Source organism: Sebastes fasciatus, chromosome 14 (genome assembly GCF_043250625.1).
Source record: "Sebastes fasciatus isolate fSebFas1 chromosome 14, fSebFas1.pri, whole genome shotgun sequence".
In the NCBI taxonomy this organism is placed as follows: Eukaryota; Metazoa; Chordata; class Actinopteri; order Perciformes; family Sebastidae; genus Sebastes; species Sebastes fasciatus.
In genome coordinates this window covers 14347683-14355520 of record NC_133808.1, presented here as the reverse complement: position 1 = coordinate 14355520, position 7838 = coordinate 14347683, and the positions used below count along the sequence as shown (strand labels likewise).

Sequence of the window (7838 nt, the reverse complement as noted above, 5' to 3'; positions counted from 1 at the left end):
ACAGAACTGAATTGAATAGATCGGCCCCATTAGTCCCTGATATCCGATCCAGCTACTTCAATAGGTATCGGCCGGATATCTGATCCAGTATCGGTATCGGTGCATCCCTATTAGAGATGTTTGAGAAATGATTTCCAAAGATTAGATAGGTAGATAGATAGATGGATAGATAGATAGATAGCTATATAGATAGATAGATAGGAACTTTATTGATCCCGAGGGAAATTCAAGTTTCCAGCATCACAGTTCCATAGTGCAAAACATGTTAGTAAAAAGGCAGTAAAAAAGTTAGTAGTGCAAAGTACAAAGTACAAAAAATATATATACCAGATATAAAAATACAAAGAGACGAAGAAAACTGTTAAAACTGAATACAGTGCAGGATAACAGCTGTGATACAGGACTATTAAAAAAGTGAATAAAGTGCAGAAGAGACTGTTAAAAATGAGTATAGTGCAGGGTAACTCCAGTAGCTTAGTCTATGAAAGTGCACTGTATGCATTACAATCGATTATCAAAATAATTGCGATTATTTTTATGTCAGTGAACGAATCAACTTTCACCAGAATTGCTTTTTTTTTATTGAATAAAAAAATATACAGTAAGAACTTCCTGAAGTTTGATGCCACTGCAAAGTTCTTTTATATGGGGGAAGTTCGATGTCTCCACAAAGACAATGGTATAACTCCGCAAAATAAAAAAATCAGTGTTTCACACATCTGTTTAAGTGTGTTTGTCCTCCTCTGTATGTCTGCATGTGTTTTTAATAGTGTTTATGGTGTTACATGGAGTGGACGTTGTGGCGTCTCGCTGCTGTCCGACAGTAACATTCTCACTGGCACACAGAACCTGACCTAGAATTGCTACTTAGAATTCGGGCGAAACCATCTCTCCTGGAAACGGAGGGGGGGTTGGGGGGGGGGAGAGACGACAGGAAATCTTGACTGGGATGTAATGGAGTAGGACCACTGGAAAGCTCGGGCGAAAAAGGGGGGAGACATATTTTCTATTTTATAATGTACCCGTGATAATGTTGTGATTTGATTAAGTGCACGGTATGAATCCGTCGTTCGAGGGGAAATTAACATCCAGGTGAGTTGCTCCTTTATTTATTTTTTATAACAAATCCAGGTTGTGGAAAAGTGTCTGCTGCTATAACCACGGCTCTCTCGCCTCCTGGCAACGGGGCACACGCGGGTCCTCCTCCCGGGGACATCTCACTCCGGTATCCGTTCTTCTCTCTGCCTCTGTCCCCCTTGAAGGCTGGCTGTGCTATAGCTATAGCAAAAAAAAAACCCCACCACGTCGTGTCTTGGCCCTGTGCAGACAGACAGACAGTGAGCTACCCCCCTTTTCAAACCAATATTTTTTTCCGGCGCATCCAAAGCGGATTATTCACGATGTTTTCAGCATGGTGGTGTAAAAAACCCCGCGGAGAGATATTGGTTTTTACCCCATTATACCGGAGGACCGCCCGTGCTTGGTGAAAAAATGAGTAAAGGATACAATGCAGCATGCATGTTCTGCATTCTTCGGGAGTAACCACACCGCTGGTATTGTATTTCCTTTATCACAAAAAAAATGTGTTTGATATGATTTATAAACGCGTATGGAGATTATAGGCCTCCCCTCTGCTGATTGTGTCGACCAGCCCTCTCATCTACCGAACGGTTTAATTGTTACATTGTTGCTAGCAGAACTCGAGAATGGAACGTTCGCCTATAAGGAAGGCCAGGAATTGTTTTTATTAGCAGACAAAGCTTCTAAAATGACGTTCTGTGTGTGTGTGTTTTTGTGGCCGACGTCGTTGTTCTCAGCCGCCGTCCAGTGCCTCCCTCTTCGGGGAAGACTTTGTTTGCGCTGGCCGACGCTCCATGAATGCAAGTGCTGCTGAAGTCCTCCCTTCCCCCCCCCCAACACCACCACCACCACCACCAGTTCTCTCTCTCTCTCTCTGGCGAAACAGGAACAACTTCTTTTAGGAAAAAGAAAAAAAAAAAAGTTCCTGGAGTTTTTCAAGCGCCATGGAATTACTTTGTCCGCCAAAGAGTTGTCCAGCAGTGAGGCGCTGAGATTTCAGGGGGTTGGGGGTGGGAAGAAGGAAGAAGTCTAGTCTCTGTAGTTAGTTGTTGTGTGAGCTTTATTTGCAGGAGTTCTGTAGTTTATATTTTTAAGGACGACTTCCTCGAGTGTATAAGCCCCGTTTGTGAGTAACTTGTGTGTGGCATTGTGTTACCTTGGCAAGACCCAACAGAACAAAAACATGGCAGAAAAAGAAAGTGTTTTAGTTTTTACCATTCTTATTTTTTTTTTACGTGAGTTGAAAAAAATCCACAGGTCCTATAGTGTGAAAATGTTTTGTAAAAGACATCTGATGGCACATGATAGTAAGTGTCCCTAAGTTATTTATTTTCCGGTTTATGTAACATTTTACCTTTTAATGCTATCTTTTCTCCATCATAATCAAGAATCTGGCTATATGATAGGTATCGTGATACAGGGTTAGGATTCAATATATTGCGATACTGTAAGCAAGATGATATATTGCGATTTAAAAAAGAAAAAATCTAATTTTAGGAAAACTGTCCTAATATGATAGTATAGTGAAAAAATCCACAGGTCCTATAGTGTGAAAATGTTTTATAAAAGACATCTGATGGCACTCATATCATAGTAAGTGTCCCTAAGTTATTTATTTTCCTGTTTAGGTAACATTTTACATTGCCTTTTAATGCTATCTTTTCTCCATCATAATTGTAAATAGGGGCCGTGTATTGACAAGAATCTGGCTGTATGATAAGGTATCGTGATACAAGGGTTACGATTCAATATATTGCGATACTGTAAGCGAGGCGATATATTGCGATTTTTAAAAAAAATCACATTTTAGGAAAACTGTCCTAGTATAAAGAACTCATCGCCATATACATAAAATTGCCGTTAAAAAAAAGTTTGCTTTTTCATGCAATCAGAACAATGCTATCTCCATTTGCATTTATCACAGTCCCCTGTAACATCCAACACGATAGCACGACTTTTGAGAGGGCACATACACTGAGATGGAGCATTTCTTTGCAAATGAAATGAAGTATTCACTTAGTTAATCTTTTACATATAAACTATTAATTAAAAATCAATACAGTGTTTGTTTTTGAGAATCGATACAGTATCACAAAACATATCGCAATGTTTTCTTACTCCCCTAATTGTAAATAGGAAATCTCAGTGGCTTTTGTTGCAGTTTGCCTTAGTGCTTTAACTGATGCTGTTATCCCCCTAAGGTGGGGGTTCAGTGTCTGGTCCAAGGACCGTTTTGAAGCATACCTGCCAGTTGCTGAGATTGAACTGCAGACCTTCCTGTTACGGGACTCTGGTCTCTTCAATTGCTAGGCAACACTGCTGTCTGCCACGGACGTGTATCTGTTGCATAGTCTTCAGGCTGTTTCATATTTATCTTTTCTTCTACCTGATTTTCTTTGCATTGTTGAGGTGTCACCTTTTCACTCCAGATATTTGGAAGAAGGGGAAAGTCCTCTCGGATGCAAGGAAAGCTCTTGGTAGAGTATCATACTCTGTTTTGTAGTCCCTTATGTGTTCACCGGTCGATAACTGAAGTATAAATGAGTGTCGGGGTTAAAAAGGCGAGTGTACACTGTTACTGTAGCCCCTAATGACCTAAGCTCTGCGCTGGCTATGTGTTTGCTACATGTTGGTCTTGTCAACACGAGCGACTGAGTGCTTTTCCTTGCCATTTGCTTGTTTGTGCTTCACCCGATGAGCAAAGTTGTCTCCCTCTGTTCCAGGTGTGAATGACTTGTGGCTGTAAGGTGTCGTGAGCAGGCCAGGTTCTCCTGCAACAGCCTCCGTGGCTGACTGGGAGGAGTCGAGTGGAGAGCAGACATCAGTGCCCAGGGGACCTGAGGCCTGGTTCTCCATATGAGGCCCTGCTGAAAGGGCAGGGGGGCTTCTGAGGTAACCCAGCTCAACTCTTGCTCTCTCTCTTTTTTCACACTTTATCACAGAGTTTCTTTCATACGTACACATCTCCCCTGTTCTCTAAAGCGTACACCCATGACAGACTGCACTTAAATAAATGCTGTTCTCTCCCTATTTCTTCAATGCTTTAGTTCTCAGAACTGTAGAATTTCCATAGTACCATAAAACATGACAGGAACATATCCGAAATCACTCCCTATTTACTACATGGTGCAGAATATTTACTGTGAACCATTTTACTTGAGTGTCCAACAAGGGCTGAACAATTTTGAAAAAATTGCGATATTTTGACTGACATTGCAATTGTGATATGATTTGCGATAGGGAATGATACGTTTTTACATCATTATTCTCATTTTCATTGCAAAACATTAAAATGATTGATGGTGTGATTTTTGCGGGGATCTGTACCAAACAAAGATTAATTTCTTAAGCCTGTAGAATATGATGTGTAGGCCAGGACGTCTCGGCAGCACGACAATATTTAATCTAAAACGTTCAACAAATATTGCGCCTCCTGCGATTTGAAAATTGCAGTTGGCTATATTGTGATTTCGATAAAATTTCTATTAATTTTGCAGCCCTATGTCCAACTTCTAAATGTGAAATTTCTGCACTAAATGGCCCCCTTAAAATACCCACAATGGAATAAAAAAAAGCAATACTAACTACCAACAATCAGTAAATTAATGCAAAATGACATTGACTACTTTTACATGCACAAAATATTCTTTTTTTCCCCCTTATTCTGAAAAGGACAATACTCCAAATAAGCTGTTTATATGGCTAATGAATATTCCACTACAATTTCCCTTTACATGCAGCTGTGCATACTCCGATTAGACTTGTTCGACTGTGCGAAAACAGCCTCCCTCTTTCATTTCTTCAACCACCTTCTTGAAAAGGTTGCAATATTTGCGCATATACAAAAACCTGTTGATATCCACCAGTCTTTCAAGATGTTTAAAAGTAGGTGTGTTTCTCCTTATGGCCAGAACTGTGGGCTTTTCTTTTGGGCGTGTATCTCTGCAAACTGTCTGCTAGTTGTTTTTTGTACAACGCACAGAGCTGGGCGTAAACAGGCGTGGTGCTGTGTGTGACGTAAAAACTCCAATTGAGACGCATATTCCGAATGCGCTGTATACATGTCCAAAGAATGCTCCTAAAATCTGAATAATATCGGCATATCCCACGTCTTAATCTGGGAAATACTCCATTCGGAATAAGGCCTAATTGAGAATATCCAAACAGAATATGCTGTTTACATGACCCGTATCAAATTCAGAATATATAGTGTGCTTATAAATGTAGTCAATGATTAATTTGTGTCTAAAATCTCTCTTTACCAGGTCACCATAGAGTAAACTACTGAGTTTCTATCATATAGGAGTAGTGAATGATTGAATATGGTAGTAATTTTGGACACAGCCATGGTGTGGCAGAAAAGCAAGTATTTGTTTCCACCATATGTATGGATTGGTAAAGCAAAATTGTTGTTTCTGTTTTTAAAACAACTTTTCTTACATTACGAAGTGTGGCAGCAAATACGTCTTTCTTGCACTCAAAGACTTACTGGTGCCATAACTTGATAGCTTAACACTGCTCTGATGCAACAGTAACAAGCCTCTTCCTAACATCAGTCGCTATCTCGTTGACATTTATCTATGGATGTGCCTACATTGATGGCCGCAGTTTGATGAGAGAGGCCTTGAGTTGTAGAGCGGTTACCCCTGCACAACCACTCTTGATGCTCAGGGAAGCGTCTTGAGGAAAAAGGACCTCACTGCTTTGGACTATCAGTGCGATGTTTTGTCTTACTCTCACATCTGCACATGCTGAGGACACAACACGGTCAGGGCGCTCTTCCTGAGAACGCGGTCCACTCTGTTTATTTATCTGCTATCTAATCCGAAGCGTGTTAACCAAAAACCACAGTGAGGTGGAGGACGCAGGGAAATGGATATTGATGTAAAGCAGCAAAGGATTTATTTTTCTCCTCTGTGTATTGGCCTCTCATGTTTCCGTGCATTTGTTTGCTTCATGGGTTTTCTAATTAAAACTCGCAGGGCTTGTGTTGTGTATGACATGGAGGGATTTGTTGGAGAGGCGGTTTGTCTTGTCGCCTGTGTAGTGGGTGGCAGGAGGCTCCCCTCCCCGTTCATACAGTAGACTGTGTCCGTTTTTTTCTATCGCTTGAAATGTTTATTTTCTCTCTGTTGCCTCATTAGGATCTCTTTTTTTTGTACCGGTTTGTTCATAAACTAAGGAGCATTTACATTTAGCATCAACTTTCCATTTACCTGGTGTTCTGAGTAAAACGTCCATTCACATTTAATTAAGGAATTTAGTTAATCAGCTGAATGTCTCCTACAATAGTCATTGTAATTATGTAGTATTCCCCAGGGAGCAGGAAACATACTATTTGGTTTGTAACCATCGTAGCTCTGCAAGTTTACATTGAACTTGTTTGGAAGTTTAGAGTGATGTTTTTGGAAATTGAAACGCCTCAACATTACTGAACATAAAATCGTCGTGTACAATTATGTACAGTCTACTTTAGGGCTGCCCCCTTATAGTCGATTAGTCGACTAATCATTCATTTTGTTCTTAGTTGACTAAGATTTCTTTAGTCAATTAGTCATTTTTAAATGTTTTTTTTCATGCTGAATGACTTCTTTCTAAGAAACTTATGAGCACATCTCTGGTAAACACAAGATTTAAAGTCGTGCTTTTGTGTGATTCTTTGTGAAGAAACACAGTTTTACAGATCTGTCGATAAAATCGACTAATCAATTAGCTGACAAAATCGAGTGTTAGTCGTGACATTGACATTGCCAGCAGAAGATGGAAATATGTTAGTATAATACACAAAGAAAGTTCCAAGAAAGTATGGCCTGACAGAAGACACTTTTTCATTCCTCAGTTTGTAGAAGATGGTTAAAAACTACTAGATTTAACTTCACGTTCGAGGACATAATATGAGCCCTGAAGTTGATGGCAGATGAGGCTTAAAATAAATATTAGATTTCTGTGTGTATGATTTATCGTTTGCTGCAAATATTGTCCATTTCCCCCTCCAGTAGTCAGAACAGGCGGTTGTCACGTCTTCCTTGTCGAGTCCAAATAAGCAGTGATCTGATACATTGAATCGGTATCTGTGACTTTTATTAAATGAACCGGGTATTGGCCAGATTTGACCAATCCATGTTAAATACATGGCCAGTTGTGTACACACAGTTTTATAAAGCTTCTAAACACAATATAATTACAATCATTTAATCAGTTCCACTCAGTGGCAGGTTACGCAGATTTTTTTGTTGAGAAAAAAAAAAGAGCAAACTGGTATTCGATTGTCTCAGCCAATATGCTGAGTTTAGGTATCAGAATTAGTATTTAGAGAGAAAACGTGAATCGTGTATCCCTAAAACTAATAATAATTGTATAGCACTTGTGAAAGACCAAGCTACAAATCACAGAAGCAAGATAGGACCTATAGCAATAAAATGTAAAACAAGATAAAATGGGAGACAATACAGTAAAAATTTGATCACAATTTAGAAAGAATACGCAGGGATGGATGTGTATTATGGTGGTATTAAACCAACACAAAAAATATCTGAGTGTTCAATAAATAAGGCCCTGTTGTTTTAGGAGCACGGAGGGCAGTTATTCAAAACCAAAACTAGTGTTAAATGCTTCAGAATAGATCACATGGCAGAAATATCTATTACTTAATTTATAGCCATTCATGCCACGCAGCGGTTTTCCAGTGAGTAGAAGAATAAGTGCACCGGTTGTTTTTCTTTATTTATTCATTTGTTCAAATTCTATGCTGACCAATA

General features: G+C 39.5%; 1 protein-coding gene across 5 annotated transcripts in view; it reads left to right on the top strand.

The window, feature by feature from the left end:
- The first annotated feature begins 925 nt into the window (after positions 1-925).
- Positions 926-7838, top strand: part of bcl9 (BCL9 transcription coactivator) — a 32290-nt gene continuing 25377 nt past the window's right edge. The window contains exons 1-2 of one of the 5 annotated variants that reach the window (XM_074659104.1): positions 926-1092; positions 3804-3972. The gene's annotated coding sequence lies outside the window, so the exon portion shown is untranslated. Of the gene's footprint in view, positions 1093-1125; positions 1554-1679; positions 1881-1925; positions 2207-2237; positions 2388-3803; positions 3973-7838 lie in introns of those variants that run through there. The other 4 variants (XM_074659105.1, XM_074659107.1, XM_074659106.1 and 1 more) reach the window with 4 other exon arrangements.